Below are 17,697 nucleotides of genomic sequence, written 5' to 3' on the forward strand. Positions count from 1 at the left end.
TGTCCATCCAATATTCTTCTAATATACTTTTATAATCTTCAATAATTATTTGTGTATAATTATAAATGTGCATTAAATATATGCATAATTTTTAATCTTCATTTAACTCACTATATTAAACAATTGGACTATCTCCAACTAACTTTCATATTTCTTATTAAACTGCTTGACTGAATCTACTAACTTTCATAATAAACTGCTTGACTTCTGACTAAAAACTGCTATCTTGAATCCAAATCACGGGTATTTATATCTTTTGGATGTTCCAGAACCATCTGATAAGAATTCATGTTCTATTTAGTTCTATTAAATACTTGTCTGAATTTTCTGGAACAAACCATTTCGCAAACATGGCCATCTCCGGTGATCCAGAGAATTCCATTCTTTTCTATTAATAATTTTGTTTACATTTAGGCTTTTCAGATCAGAATATATAATTAAATTAGTAACTTAACATTCTAATTTAATAAACTATACATTTTAAACAACTATAACCCCACTTATATTCGTAAAATTCTTAAAATGACACTTAGGAATGGAGGGTATAGTGTGTTGCCTAGTCACATGGCTCACTTAAAAATATCTACAAAATTATAATTACTAAAATACAACTTTTTACAATTATTATATGCTAATTTCTTAAAATGCCCTCACATAAATATATTTTTATAAAATTCTCTAGTATATAACTTATAAATTATTTTCTATAAACCCTAATTGTCACAATACCCCAAAAATAATATTTAAAATAAATAATTTACTTATTATTTTTTTAAATATTAATTTTCTCATACCTTATTAAATTTAATAAATCAAATTTTTTTTTATTTAAAATGTGTTAAATACATCCCTGTTCGCTGTCTATGTCAAAGCAGAGAACAACGGATCACAGTTCGGCTATTTTATGGTCAAACTGTCATGTCAAATGGAACAATGGATGCTATATCAGAGAATAAAATATAACCTTAATTAAAAATATAATGGATATTGTGTTCTGTTTATTTATAGACAAAATCTAGGAATTATTTCCATTCAAAATAACTTTCATCAATATAAATTGGTAAGTTTTACACTTTTTATAAAGACCTTTTTATAGCAATTATAGTATCAATTTTGTGTCTAACCCCAAATTATGATTTTTAGGGTACAAATTAATTTCCATATATACAAAATTCAACAATTATGATGTCAAATTTATTCACAACAAAGAAATCTACCATCTATCTATGAAATGGATCTATCAGTAAGTTATTTTTTAAATTCTTTTCTTTGTTTAGTTGACATATTGGGCATTGATTAGTAATTTCTTTTGCTATACTTATGTCATTCTTTGCAAAATAATTGTCCCTAAATAGCATCCATAGGTTTCTTGAACCAATATGCATATAATTGTTATGTAAATTTTTCAATATTTTCTTTGCTAAAGTTCTAGTTATTACATACACTTCTATGCCATTTATTATTTTATAATATACCCCATCTTTCTTAAGGACTTTTTGTTTTTCACTCAAATTGATCTGATCTCTTATAATTTCTTCTTTAGAATATAATCCAGTACTTTCTACTAATTGATTTAATCCAAGTTTTATTGTTCGCTGCCCTTTTTGTGATGTATTTTCTAACCTTGATAAAGCATCTGCCACTATATTGGATTTTCCAGAAATGTATTTGATTTCAAAGCAGTATTCACTAAGTATTAGACTCCACCGATGTATTCTACTGTTTCCATATTTGTTATTTAATATAGACGTTAAAGCTTGGTGATCTGTTTCTATTGTAAATTCATTACCCAACAAATAAAATCTTAATTTTGTGACACAGTGTATTATACTTGCTAGTTCTAATTCTGAAACTGAGTAACCCTTTTCATGTGGCTTTGTAATTCTTGAAATGAATTGTATTGGGTATTCGACCCCATCATGTATTTGTAATAATACCCCTGATAATCTCTCTATTGATGCATCTGTTCTTAATATGAATGGCTGTGTGTAGTCAGGATAGTATATTTTCAAATTTGACAGAAAAATGTTTTTAATTTCTTGGAATGCTAGTTCTCTTCTCTGATCTTATCTCCATTTTACACCTTTTCTCAGTAGTTCAAGTAATGGAATTTCTTTTATACTTAGATCTGGTATCATCCTTTTATAATAATTAATTATTCCAATAAATCCTCTTAAAGTTCTTAAATTGTGTGGTGTTTTATATTCCTGAATGACTTGTGTCCGTTCTGGATCCATTTCGATTCCCTTAGTGTTAAGTTTATAACCTAGATATATGACTTCTTTTTGAAAAAATGTACATTTTTCTTGATTTATTTTTAGTCCAACTTTGTCTAATCTATTTATTATAATTTTTAGGTGTTTCTCATGATCTTCAGCCGTTTTAGAAAAAATTAATATATCATCAATGTAGTGAATTCCAAAATGTTCATATTGATCCAAAATATCATGAAGACATCTACATAGAGCACTGCAAGATGATTGAAGTCCAAATGGTACTACTTTGAATTGATATACTACTCCATCTATCTGAAATCCTGTATACTGTCTACTTTTTCTTTCTAGAGGTATTAACCAGAAACTATGCTGTAAATCGATTTTAGTGAAAAATGACATTCCTGTAATTCTTCCTAATATTCCATCTATACTCATTGGTGCTTCAAATTGCTTTTCAGTAATCTTCTTAATATTCCTTGCATCCAAACATAACCTGATTTCACCTGATCTTTTTCGTACTACTACTATGGGGTTAATAAAACGTGTGTCTGCTTTCTCAATGATTCCATCTTCTAACATATTATTAATTGTTTTGTTTACTTCTTCTCTGTATTTATATGGTATTGGGTATGATTTTGTTTTAAAATCTTTTTCTTCTTTAACTTTTATATTATGGATATAATTTTGTGCAATTCTATTTTCTTTATTGACAAGTCCCTTGTGTTGCTGCAATATGGAAATGACTATTGATTTATATTCTTCAGGGCAATTTAAAACTTTTATCATATCTTCTTCTTTACAAATAAAATTATTCTTCATTATGTACTCATTATTCCTTGCTTCCAATTTTACGCACTCCGCCTCGTAGGCATCCATCTGCTTAAAATTTCCATTCCTTAAATATTCACTACAATAATTATTCTTTACATTCTTTTGGGACATATCCCTATCATCAAAATACATTTCTTCTTCATAAACATCACTATTTTCTTTTAATAATATCCTATCAACTCTTATTCCTTCTTCCACCTCATCTTTCTGCATAAATTTAATTATTTGCCCTTCCAAAGTTACCTTTTTTTTTTCAAAATCTATCTTTACTTTCTTCTTTTCCAATTCATCATTTCCCATTAATATATCAACACATAAATCCTTGACAATAAATCCTTGCATATTAATTTCTTTATTAAGAATATTAATTTTAAAATTGGCTAGTTTATCAATTTCACCCAACTTCTTATTATTTGCACCAACAATTTTAATTTTTGGAATCTTTATTATATCTGATAATTTTAATGTATTAAAAATAAAATTCTCCGAGACTAAAGTACTTTCTGAACCAGTATCTATCATAATTTTAATCATTTTATTTTTGGCCAAAGCATTTATATAAATTAAATTAATAGAGTCAATAATTTTCTCTTTATCTAAAGAAATAAATTCAGAAGGTTTTTCATAATAGCAATGGCCTAACTTGTAATTCAGAAAGTTTACTGCACAAAATTTTGATTATTAGAATTGTCAGATTGTATCTGACCACTTGGATCTGATGTCCTATGTCTTTCCCTACTATGACTTTTACTCACATTTTCCTGCCTTGTACTACTTCGTTCCCTGTCTTCGCAGCTTCTATTCCTTCGAACACAATTTACCTGTCTGTTATAGTTAGGTCGCTCTGTATTTTTTCTATTGTTAAAATCTTGTCTATTATTATTAGTACTGTTATTAAAATGTTGTCTATTATAATTAGTATCCCAGATTTAGCCATACGGCTCTCACTCCCTCTAAGGGGAAAATTCACTCATCCCAGATACCTACTGTATCAAAAGGATTGAGCTCTGGTGGGACTCTTTCCGTGTTATCGAGCCCTAGGTGACTTGGTATGCTGGAGTATCTCCCAAAAATTTTCGTACACATCTGGATGTTGAGAGAAGTACAGCTTTCTGCATGGTCTTGTAGAGGTGTTCATTCAGACCTAGCTTTCTTATGTTTTCTAGGAGGTTCTTCGGAATAACTCCAGTAGTAGAGAGAATAATAGGTATTGTCTGGGTACTTTCCATTCTCCACTGTCTTCGTATTTGAATTTCCAGATCCCTGTATTTGGCGATCTTTTCGTTTTGTTTAATACGAAGATTATTGTTGTTGGGTATCGCCACATCAATTAGTGTTGTTTGTCTCTTTAGTTTATTAACTAGTATGAGATCTGGTCTATTATGTGCCACTGTTTGGTCTGTGAGCACAGTGCGGTCCCAGTATAGCTTGTAGTTATCATTCTCAAGTATACTTTCAGGAACGTATTGATAATATGGGAGATGGTTTGTTTGGAGAAGTCCCAGTTTGATGGCTATCTTTTGATGAAGGATCTTTCCTACTGAGTCGTGCCGTTCCTTATATTCAGTTGCAGCAAATGCCTGGCAACCCCCGGTAATGTGTTGGATGGTTTCTTGAGCTTGACATCCATATCGGCATTTGTCATTTTGGACCTGAGGGTCTTTGACGATATATTTCAGGTAATTTTTTGTTGGTATAACCTGATCCTGAATGGCGAGTAATGAACCTTCTGTTTCAGGGAACAACTTTCCTGATGTCAGCCAATAGTTCGACGCTTTATTGTCGACGTGGTCTTGACTGACCTCATTAGGATGTCGCCCGTGAAGAGGTTTACCCATCCAGGTGCGCATTTTTTCGTCCTTAGTAAGATGGTTTATGCGCATTTCTGGTTCCCTCAGTTTGATCGGTGTTGTATCATCTACTGCACAAATCGCGCGATGTAGAGTAGATGTCTCAGCCTGCACCTGAAAATAAGTTCTTAAATTAGTAATGTGTTTTTCTAGTTGCTCACTTATATCCATAAGTCCTCGTCCTCCTAAATACCGCGGTAATGTCGTTCTTTCTACTGCACATCGAGGATGGTGTTTTTGTGCCTTTGTAAGGTGTGTTCGTACTTTTCGCTGAAGATTTTCTATATCGGTTTTTGTCCACTTTACAATACCAAATATGTAGCTAAGCGCGGAACATGCGTAGGTGTTTAGTGCCTTAAACAAATTTTTACTGTTAAGGTGTGAACGAAGCAGCTGTTTTACCCTTCGTATAAACTCAGTAGTTATCTCAGTTTTCATTTGCTTATGGTCAATCTTCCGAGCTTGCTTTATTCCGAGGTATTTATACATATCATTTTCACCCATGGCCTCGATGTTCTGGCCGTTTTGCATATCGAATCCGCCGGGCTGAACCTTTCCTTTGATTATATTTAAGACACGGCACTTGTCAAGACCGAAGTGCATACTAATATCATTAGAGAAATTTTCTACTGTTTTTAGCATCTGATCCAGGTGGTTTCGAGTGGAAGCTAGTAGTTTTAAATCATCCATATACAATAGATGATTAAGCTTTGCAACAACAGTGGTGTTATTTTTGATGCTAAAACCTGTGTCAGTTGAGTTCAGTATCTGGGATAGGGGGTTCATCGCTAGACAAAACCACAGTGGGCTCAACGAATCTCCTTGAAATAGGCCCCGGTTGATTGCAATATTTTCAGTTTCGATATTGTTTTCACCAGGTATTTTGAGGTGAATTTTTGTCTTCCAATCTGACATTATATGTTTTAAAAAGGTCACTATGTTATCATCGACTTTATATATTTTTAATATATCTATAAGCCATTCATGTGGCACTGAATCAAACGCTTTCTTGTAGTCGATGAAAGCAGTAAAGAGATTCCGTTTTTTGCTATATTCTTGGTTAGAAATGACAGAGTCGATGATAAGTTGTTCTTTGCAGCCCATGGAACCCTTAGCGCATCCTTTCTGTTGTGGCTCTATGATATTGTTTAGAGCACAGTGTTGGTTGATACGCCGGGCTACACAGGATGTGACCAATTTATACAGAGTTGGAAGACAAGTAATTGGGCGGTACTTGGTTGGATCTTGGGTGTTATTTTGATCTTTGGGAATTAAATAAGTTGTTCCCTGGGTTAGGAAAGATGGTATTTCCTGCGGATTAGAAATAGTGTTATTAATTACTGCTGATAGGCACTCATGAATACTCCAGAACTTTTTAAGCCAGAAGTTCTGAACGCCATCTGGTCCAGGAGATTTCCAGTTATGAAGCTCTTTGATAATATTTGAAACTTCTTCAGTGGTGAAGGGTTCGTAGGGAGCAGTGACGTAGTGTTGGCAGTTGTGCGCCGTATCTTCGATCCATCCAGCATTGGTGTTAAGAGCGGCTGGTGTGGAAAGTTGATTTCCCCAAAACTCATGGATTTCTTCTCGGCTTGGGTAAGATTTATTGGCACTTTCTGCAGTAGAATTGAGTTTCCGATAGAACACCTTCTCGGCATTTTCAAAAAGCGTATTGTCAGATTTTCGTTTGTTACTAATTTTGTATCTCCTTAGTCGGCCTGAGTAAACGGAAAGCTTTTGTTTTAATGTATCCAGGCACTGTTGTGCTGTGTTGTTTTCTGGATTATATTGTGAGTGTCTTGCGGTGGTTAGCATTATTTCTTCAGCTCTTCTGATTACTTTTCTACTTGTTGTTCCTCGAACATATTCCGTGATTTGACCAATGTCCCTACGTAATGATTCAATTTTCGTTAGCAGCCGTTTTTCCCAAGGTGCAACTCTGTTATCTGTCCCTCCGATATTAGTACCCCGTCGTGTTCTGGTCTTAATGCCCATAACATTAGCAATTGCTGTTGCTGCACAGTAAATCAGCGTGTGCATATATTCCAATGTATGGGCTTCTACGACATAATTGGGCAGAACTTCAGTGTTCACAGTAATTAGTATTATTATTAAAATTTTGTCTATTATAACTAGTATTATTATTAAAGTTCTGTCTATTTGGATTACTGTTATTATTATTAAAATTTTGTAAACTCTCACCATACCTAGTATTATTGTTATATGATTGTCTATATTGTTGATTATCATTTTTATTATATTGAAAGTTATTATTGTTTTTTCTGTTGTTATTATTACTTGTCATATTGCCTCTTTGTATTCTTTGAATAAAATTAATAAAACTATCTATTGTTTGAATATTTTGTACAGTTACGGTTTGCACAACATCAGCATCAAAATGTCTAGATACATTTAAGACTGTTTCATCCTCTCTAAGTGGTGGTTCTAAATATTTTGCAACTGTTATCAATTTCAATGCATAATCTACCATATTTGATTTTAAATTTTGATTATACTTTCCAAAATATAGAATTTCTCTAAACTTGGCTTGCTCTAATTCACCCCAATAATAATTTAAAAATTTATTTTCAAATGTTTGAAAATTATCTAAATCATTCTCAATACTAGCAAACCAAGTTGCTGCATTGTCATTTAATGTCATTCTAATATAATCTTTAATATCATTAATATTATTCACCAATCTTAATTTATGTTTTAAACTATTGATGTATACTCTAGGATGCAAATTTTTTATATTACCAGAGAATTTAATCCCAGTCTCATTTGTTAAATTTAAGTAAGGTCTCCCTATGTCTCTCATTTGTGAAATATCATCTATTCTCTGTTCCACATTTCTTATTTGATTACTATTTATTTGGATATTTTGTTGTATATCGTCTAATTTTTCTTCTGTGTTTCTCCTGTCTTCGTTAATTTTTACTTCTAAGTTACATTTCTGTAACTCTATTTTCTGTTCTATATCTATCTTATTATCTTGAATAATCCTCTTTACTTCTGTCCTCTCATTTTCTATCCTTTTCTTGTAGTCATTCCGTATAATTTTTATTTCATTTGCTACTTTTTTCTCTGCAGCTTCAAGTTTTTTATCCATTTGTTTTTCTATTTGCTTTACAATTTTATTATTATTATCTTCTATTTTCTTTTCTAATTTTCTATAATTCTCTTCCATTTTTTTCGTGTTCTCTTCCATTTTTTTCGTATTCTCTTCCATTTTCTTCGTATTCTCTTCCATTTTCTGTTCCATTTTTTTCATGTCTTCTTTGACTTCTTCTGAATTCTCTTCTATTTTTTTTGCATTCTCTTCCATTTTTTTTGTATTCTCTTCCATTGTCTTGTTCATCTGCATCATTAATGACATCAAAGCTGCCATATTGACATTTTCCTCTCTTTCTGGATTCATTTCTGCAGTATCTTGTGGAACTTGAACTAAACTCTCCTCTTGTATAGGTTGTGTTTCTACTTCCACATCTTCTTCATTCTTTTTGCTTCTTGTACCTTTCTTTCCTTGAGACATTTTGAGACTTTACTTGTTCAAATATAATTAAAATAAAATCTATAATTTTTTCTTTCTACTGATAATTAATTTAATTATATGAGAGCACTTATCTTCCCAAACTAATTCTTTTAAATAGAGAGCCCCACGTTGGGCGCCAAATTGTTATGATGTGTTTTTTGTTTGAATGATGAGCAATGAGTATTTTTAATAATATAGGGTTTTTATCGCGGTTCTCAAAGAATTAGTTTGTAAGTACTTTTTTTAAATTATCTTTATTATAACTATTATGGAACACACATATATATCTAACCTAGCCAATGTAAATTTAAAATAAACTATCTTTAAATTGATACTCTTATAAAACTAATTAAATTCTATAGACAATGTAAAATTTAAACAAACTGCTTATCTTCAAAATTGAAATTGTTATGACATTAACTAAATTATATTAACAAAATTTTGTACCTTTCTTTCACTGAATGCCTAAATGAACTGTTTTCCACTATATAGATTCTAATCACCACTGAATGTCTTCGTACTTCAGTTATCCTTGTTTTTGTGAAATTTCTTTTTCCAATTATCAGCTTCTACCAATTTAAGATATATTTTTCTTCACCAGCATTTATATACCACCAAGCAAACCAGCAAACACCATTTATATTTATTCTTCTTTTCAATATACCAATATCCAATTATTATAAGTTGATTTATACTAATCTCCAATCATAATATAATTTTAATTCCTTCCAATGTCCATCCAATATTCTTCTAATATACTTTTATAATCTTCAATAATTATTTGTGTATAATTATAAATGTGCATTAAATATATGCATAATTTTTAATCTTCATTTAACTCACTATATTAAACAATTGGACTATCTCCAACTAACTTTCATATTTCTTATTAAACTGCTTGACTGAATCTACTAACTTTCATAATAAACTGCTTGACTTCTGACTAAAAACTGCTATCTTGAATCCAAATCACGGGTATTTATATCTTTTGGATGTTCCAGAACCATCTGATAAGAATTCATGTTCTATTTAGTTCTATTAAATACTTGTCTGAATTTTCTGGAACAAACCATTTCGCAAACATGGCCATCTCCGGTGATCCAGAGAATTCCATTCTTTTCTATTAATAATTTTGTTTACATTTAGGCTTTTCAGATCAGAATATATAATTAAATTAGTAACTTAACATTCTAATTTAATAAACTATACATTTTAAACAACTATAACCCCACTTATATTCGTAAAATTCTTAAAATGACACTTAGGAATGGAGGGTATAGTGTGTTGCCTAGTCACATGGCTCACTTAAAAATATCTACAAAATTATAATTACTAAAATACAACTTTTTACAATTATTATATGCTAATTTCTTAAAATGCCCTCACATAAATATATTTTTATAAAATTCTCTAGTATATAACTTATAAATTATTTTCTATAAACCCTAATTGTCACAATACCCCAAAAATAATATTTAAAATAAATAATTTACTTATTATTTTTTTAAATATTAATTTTCTCATACCTTATTAAATTTAATAAATCAAATTTTTTTTTATTTAAAATGTGTTAAATACATCCCTGTTCGCTGTCTATGTCAAAGCAGAGAACAACGGATCACAGTTCGGCTATTTTATGGTCAAACTGTCATGTCAAATGGAACAATGGATGCTATATCAGAGAATAAAATATAACCTTAATTAAAAATATAATGGATATTGTGTTCTGTTTATTTATAGACAAAATCTAGGAATTATTTCCATTCAAAATAACTTTCATCAATATAAATTGGTAAGTTTTACACTTTTTATAAAGACCTTTTTATAGCAATTATAGTATCAATTTTGTGTCTAACCCCAAATTATGATTTTTAGGGTACAAATTAATTTCCATATATACAAAATTCAACAATTATGATGTCAAATTTATTCACAACAAAGAAATCTACCATCTATCTATGAAATGGATCTATCAGTAAGTTATTTTTTAAATTCTTTTCTTTGTTTAGTTGACATATTGGGCATTGATTAGTAATTTCTTTTGCTATACTTATGTCATTCTTTGCAAAATAATTGTCCCTAAATAGCATCCATAGGTTTCTTGAACCAATATGCATATAATTGTTATGTAAATTTTTCAATATTTTCTTTGCTAAAGTTCTAGTTATTACATACACTTCTATGCCATTTATTATTTTATAATATACCCCATCTTTCTTAAGGACTTTTTGTTTTTCACTCAAATTGATCTGATCTCTTATAATTTCTTCTTTAGAATATAATCCAGTACTTTCTACTAATTGATTTAATCCAAGTTTTATTGTTCGCTGCCCTTTTTGTGATGTATTTTCTAACCTTGATAAAGCATCTGCCACTATATTGGATTTTCCAGAAATGTATTTGATTTCAAAGCAGTATTCACTAAGTATTAGACTCCACCGATGTATTCTACTGTTTCCATATTTGTTATTTAATATAGACGTTAAAGCTTGGTGATCTGTTTCTATTGTAAATTCATTACCCAACAAATAAAATCTTAATTTTGTGACACAGTGTATTATACTTGCTAGTTCTAATTCTGAAACTGAGTAACCCTTTTCATGTGGCTTTGTAATTCTTGAAATGAATTGTATTGGGTATTCGACCCCATCATGTATTTGTAATAATACCCCTGATAATCTCTCTATTGATGCATCTGTTCTTAATATGAATGGCTGTGTGTAGTCAGGATAGTATATTTTCAAATTTGACAGAAAAATGTTTTTAATTTCTTGGAATGCTAGTTCTCTTCTCTGATCTTATCTCCATTTTACACCTTTTCTCAGTAGTTCAAGTAATGGAATTTCTTTTATACTTAGATCTGGTATCATCCTTTTATAATAATTAATTATTCCAATAAATCCTCTTAAAGTTCTTAAATTGTGTGGTGTTTTATATTCCTGAATGACTTGTGTCCGTTCTGGATCCATTTCGATTCCCTTAGTGTTAAGTTTATAACCTAGATATATGACTTCTTTTTGAAAAAATGTACATTTTTCTTGATTTATTTTTAGTCCAACTTTGTCTAATCTATTTATTATAATTTTTAGGTGTTTCTCATGATCTTCAGCCGTTTTAGAAAAAATTAATATATCATCAATGTAGTGAATTCCAAAATGTTCATATTGATCCAAAATATCATGAACACATCTACATAGAGCACTGCAAGATGATTGAAGTCCAAATGGTACTACTTTGAATTGATATACTACTCCATCTATCTGAAATCCTGTATACTGTCTACTTTTTCTTTCTAGAGGTATTAACCAGAAACTATGCTGTAAATCGATTTTAGTGAAAAATGACATTCCTGTAATTCTTCCTAATATTCCATCTATACTCATTGGTGCTTCAAATTGCTTTTCAGTAATCTTCTTAATATTCCTTGCATCCAAACATAACCTGATTTCACCTGATCTTTTTCGTACTACTACTATGGGGTTAATAAAACGTGTGTCTGCTTTCTCAATGATTCCATCTTCTAACATATTATTAATTGTTTTGTTTACTTCTTCTCTGTATTTATATGGTATTGGGTATGATTTTGTTTTAAAATCTTTTTCTTCTTTAACTTTTATATTATGGATATAATTTTGTGCAATTCTATTTTCTTTATTGACAAGTCCCTTGTGTTGCTGCAATATGGAAATGACTATTGATTTATATTCTTCAGGGCAATTTAAAACTTTTATCATATCTTCTTCTTTACAAATAAAATTATTCTTCATTATGTACTCATTATTCCTTGCTTCCAATTTTACGCACTCCGCCTCGTAGGCATCCATCTGCTTAAAATTTCCATTCCTTAAATATTCACTACAATAATTATTCTTTACATTCTTTTGGGACATATCCCTATCATCAAAATACATTTCTTCTTCATAAACATCACTATTTTCTTTTAATAATATCCTATCAACTCTTATTCCTTCTTCCACCTCATCTTTCTGCATAAATTTAATTATTTGCCCTTCCAAAGTTACCTTTTTTTTTTCAAAATCTATCTTTACTTTCTTCTTTTCCAATTCATCATTTCCCATTAATATATCAACACATAAATCCTTGACAATAAATCCTTGCATATTAATTTCTTTATTAAGAATATTAATTTTAAAATTGGCTAGTTTATCAATTTCACCCAACTTCTTATTATTTGCACCAACAATTTTAATTTTTGGAATCTTTATTATATCTGATAATTTTAATGTATTAAAAATAAAATTCTCCGAGACTAAAGTACTTTCTGAACCAGTATCTATCATAATTTTAATCATTTTATTTTTGGCCAAAGCATTTATATAAATTAAATTAATAGAGTCAATAATTTTCTCTTTATCTAAAGAAATAAATTCAGAAGGTTTTTCATAATAGCAATGGCCTAACTTGTAATTCAGAAAGTTTACTGCACAAAATTTTGATTATTAGAATTGTCAGATTGTATCTGACCACTTGGATCTGATGTCCTATGTCTTTCCCTACTATGACTTTTACTCACATTTTCCTGCCTTGTACTACTTCGTTCCCTGTCTTCGCAGCTTCTATTCCTTCGAACACAATTTACCTGTCTGTTATAGTTAGGTCGCTCTGTATTTTTTCTATTGTTAAAATCTTGTCTATTATTATTAGTACTGTTATTAAAATGTTGTCTATTATAATTAGTATCCCAGATTTAGCCATACGGCTCTCACTCCCTCTAATGGGAAAATTCACTCATCCCAGATACCTACTGTATCAAAAGGATTGAGCTCTGGTGGGACTCTTTCCGTGTTATCGAGCCCTAGGTGACTTGGTATGCTGGAGTATCTCCCAAAAATTTTCGTACACATCTGGATGTTGAGAGAAGTACAGCTTTCTGCATGGTCTTGTAGAGGTGTTCATTCAGACCTAGCTTTCTTATGTTTTCTAGGAGGTTCTTCGGAATAACTCCAGTAGTAGAGAGAATAATAGGTATTGTCTGGGTACTTTCCATTCTCCACTGTCTTCGTATTTGAATTTCCAGATCCCTGTATTTGGCGATCTTTTCGTTTTGTTTAATACGAAGATTATTGTTGTTGGGTATCGCCACATCAATTAGTGTTGTTTGTCTCTTTAGTTTATTAACTAGTATGAGATCTGGTCTATTATGTGCCACTGTTTGGTCTGTGAGCACAGTGCGGTCCCAGTATAGCTTGTAGTTATCATTCTCAAGTATACTTTCAGGAACGTATTGATAATATGGGAGATGGTTTGTTTGGAGAAGTCCCAGTTTGATGGCTATCTCTTGATGAAGGATCTTTCCTACTGAGTCGTGCCGTTCCTTATATTCAGTTGCAGCAAATGCCTGGCAACCCCCGGTAATGTGTTGGATGGTTTCTTGAGCTTGACATCCATATCGGCATTTGTCATTTTGGACCTGAGGGTCTTTGACGATATATTTCAGGTAATTTTTTGTTGGTATAACCTGATCCTGAATGGCGAGTAATGAACCTTCTGTTTCAGGGAACAACTTTCCTGATGTCAGCCAATAGTTCGACGCTTTATTGTCGACGTGGTCTTGACTGACCTCATTAGGATGTCGCCCGTGAAGAGGTTTACCCATCCAGGTGCGCATTTTTTCGTCCTTAGTAAGATGGTTTATGCGCATTTCTGGTTCCCTCAGTTTGATCGGTGTTGTATCATCTACTGCACAAATCGCGCGATGTAGAGTAGATGTCTCAGCCTGCACCTGAAAATAAGTTCTTAAATTAGTAATGTGTTTTTCTAGTTGCTCACTTATATCCATAAGTCCTCGTCCTCCTAAATACCGCGGTAATGTCGTTCTTTCTACTGCACATCGAGGATGGTGTTTTTGTGCCTTTGTAAGGTGTGTTCGTACTTTTCGCTGAAGATTTTCTATATCGGTTTTTGTCCACTTTACAATACCAAATATGTAGCTAAGCGCGGAACATGCGTAGGTGTTTAGTGCCTTAAACAAATTTTTACTGTTAAGGTGTGAACGAAGCAGCTGTTTTACCCTTCGTATAAACTCAGTAGTTATCTCAGTTTTCATTTGCTTATGGTCAATCTTCCGAGCTTGCTTTATTCCGAGGTATTTATACATATCATTTTCACCCATGGCCTCGATGTTCTGGCCGTTTTGCATATCGAATCCGCCGGGCTGAACCTTTCCTTTGATTATATTTAAGACACGGCACTTGTCAAGACCGAAGTGCATACTAATATCATTAGAGAAATTTTCTACTGTTTTTAGCATCTGATCCAGGTGGTTTCGAGTGGAAGCTAGTAGTTTTAAATCATCCATATACAATAGATGATTAAGCTTTGCAACAACAGTGGTGTTATTTTTGATGCTAAAACCTGTGTCAGTTGAGTTCAGTATCTGGGATAGGGGGTTCATCGCTAGACAAAACCACAGTGGGCTCAACGAATCTCCTTGAAATAGGCCCCGGTTGATTGCAATATTTTCAGTTTCGATATTGTTTTCACCAGGTATTTTGAGGTGAATTTTTGTCTTCCAATCTGACATTATATGTTTTAAAAAGGTCACTATGTTATCATCGACTTTATATATTTTTAATATATCTATAAGCCATTCATGTGGCACTGAATCAAACGCTTTCTTGTAGTCGATGAAAGCAGTAAAGAGATTCCGTTTTTTGCTATATTCTTGGTTAGAAATGACAGAGTCGATGATAAGTTGTTCTTTGCAGCCCATGGAACCCTTAGCGCATCCTTTCTGTTGTGGCTCTATGATATTGTTTAGAGCACAGTGTTGGTTGATACGCCGGGCTACACAGGATGTGACCAATTTATACAGAGTTGGAAGACAAGTAATTGGGCGGTACTTGGTTGGATCTTGGGTGTTATTTTGATCTTTGGGAATTAAATAAGTTGTTCCCTGGGTTAGGAAAGATGGTATTTCCTGCGGATTAGAAATAGTGTTATTAATTACTGCTGATAGGCACTCATGAATACTCCAGAACTTTTTAAGCCAGAAGTTCTGAACGCCATCTGGTCCAGGAGATTTCCAGTTATGAAGCTCTTTGATAATATTTGAAACTTCTTCAGTGGTGAAGGGTTCGTAGGGAGCAGTGACGTAGTGTTGGCAGTTGTGCGCCGTATCTTCGATCCATCCAGCATTGGTGTTAAGAGCGGCTGGTGTGGAAAGTTGATTTCCCCAAAACTCATGGATTTCTTCTCGGCTTGGGTAAGATTTATTGGCACTTTCTGCAGTAGAATTGAGTTTCCGATAGAACACCTTCTCGGCATTTTCAAAAAGCGTATTGTCAGATTTTCGTTTGTTACTAATTTTGTATCTCCTTAGTCGGCCTGAGTAAACGGAAAGCTTTTGTTTTAATGTATCCAGGCACTGTTGTGCTGTGTTGTTTTCTGGATTATATTGTGAGTGTCTTGCGGTGGTTAGCATTATTTCTTCAGCTCTTCTGATTACTTTTCTACTTGTTGTTCCTCGAACATATTCCGTGATTTGACCAATGTCCCTACGTAATGATTCAATTTTCGTTAGCAGCCGTTTTTCCCAAGGTGCAACTCTGTTATCTGTCCCTCCGATATTAGTACCCCGTCGTGTTCTGGTCTTAATGCCCATAACATTAGCAATTGCTGTTGCTGCACAGTAAATCAGCGTGTGCATATATTCCAATGTATGGGCTTCTACGACATAATTGGGCAGAACTTCAGTGTTCACAGTAATTAGTATTATTATTAAAATTTTGTCTATTATAACTAGTATTATTATTAAAGTTCTGTCTATTTGGATTACTGTTATTATTATTAAAATTTTGTAAACTCTCACCATACCTAGTATTATTGTTATATGATTGTCTATATTGTTGATTATCATTTTTATTATATTGAAAGTTATTATTGTTTTTTCTGTTGTTATTATTACTTGTCATATTGCCTCTTTGTATTCTTTGAATAAAATTAATAAAACTATCTATTGTTTGAATATTTTGTACAGTTACGGTTTGCACAACATCAGCATCAAAATGTCTAGATACATTTAAGACTGTTTCATCCTCTCTAAGTGGTGGTTCTAAATATTTTGCAACTGTTATCAATTTCAATGCATAATCTACCATATTTGATTTTAAATTTTGATTATACTTTCCAAAATATAGAATTTCTCTAAACTTGGCTTGCTCTAATTCACCCCAATAATAATTTAAAAATTTATTTTCAAATGTTTGAAAATTATCTAAATCATTCTCAATACTAGCAAACCAAGTTGCTGCATTGTCATTTAATGTCATTCTAATATAATCTTTAATATCATTAATATTATTCACCAATCTTAATTTATGTTTTAAACTATTGATGTATACTCTAGGATGCAAATTTTTTATATTACCAGAGAATTTAATCCCAGTCTCATTTGTTAAATTTAAGTAAGGTCTCCCTATGTCTCTCATTTGTGAAATATCATCTATTCTCTGTTCCACATTTCTTATTTGATTACTATTTATTTGGATATTTTGTTGTATATCGTCTAATTTTTCTTCTGTGTTTCTCCTGTCTTCGTTAATTTTTACTTCTAAGTTACATTTCTGTAACTCTATTTTCTGTTCTATATCTATCTTATTATCTTGAATAATCCTCTTTACTTCTGTCCTCTCATTTTCTATCCTTTTCTTGTAGTCATTCCGTATAATTTTTATTTCATTTGCTACTTTTTTCTCTGCAGCTTCAAGTTTTTTATCCATTTGTTTTTCTATTTGCTTTACAATTTTATTATTATTATCTTCTATTTTCTTTTCTAATTTTCTATAATTCTCTTCCATTTTTTTCGTGTTCTCTTCCATTTTTTTCGTATTCTCTTCCATTTTCTTCGTATTCTCTTCCATTTTCTGTTCCATTTTTTTCATGTCTTCTTTGACTTCTTTTGAATTCTCTTCTATTTTTTTTGTATTCTCTTCCATTTTTTTTGTATTCTCTTCCATTGTCTTGTTCATCTGCATCATTAATGACATCAAAGCTGCCATATTGACATTTTCCTCTCTTTCTGGATTCATTTCTGCAGTATCTTGTGGAACTTGAACTAAACTCTCCTCTTGTATAGGTTGTGTTTCTACTTCCACATCTTCTTCATTCTTTTTGCTTCTTGTACCTTTCTTTCCTTGAGACATTTTAAGACTTTACTTGTTCAAATATAATTAAAATAAAATCTATAATTTTTTCTTTCTACTGATAATTAATTTAATTATATGAGAGCACTTATCTTCCCAAA

Source organism: Diabrotica undecimpunctata, unplaced genomic scaffold, assembly GCF_040954645.1.
Source record: "Diabrotica undecimpunctata isolate CICGRU unplaced genomic scaffold, icDiaUnde3 ctg00000627.1, whole genome shotgun sequence".
NCBI lineage: Eukaryota > Metazoa > Arthropoda > Insecta > Coleoptera > Chrysomelidae > Diabrotica > Diabrotica undecimpunctata.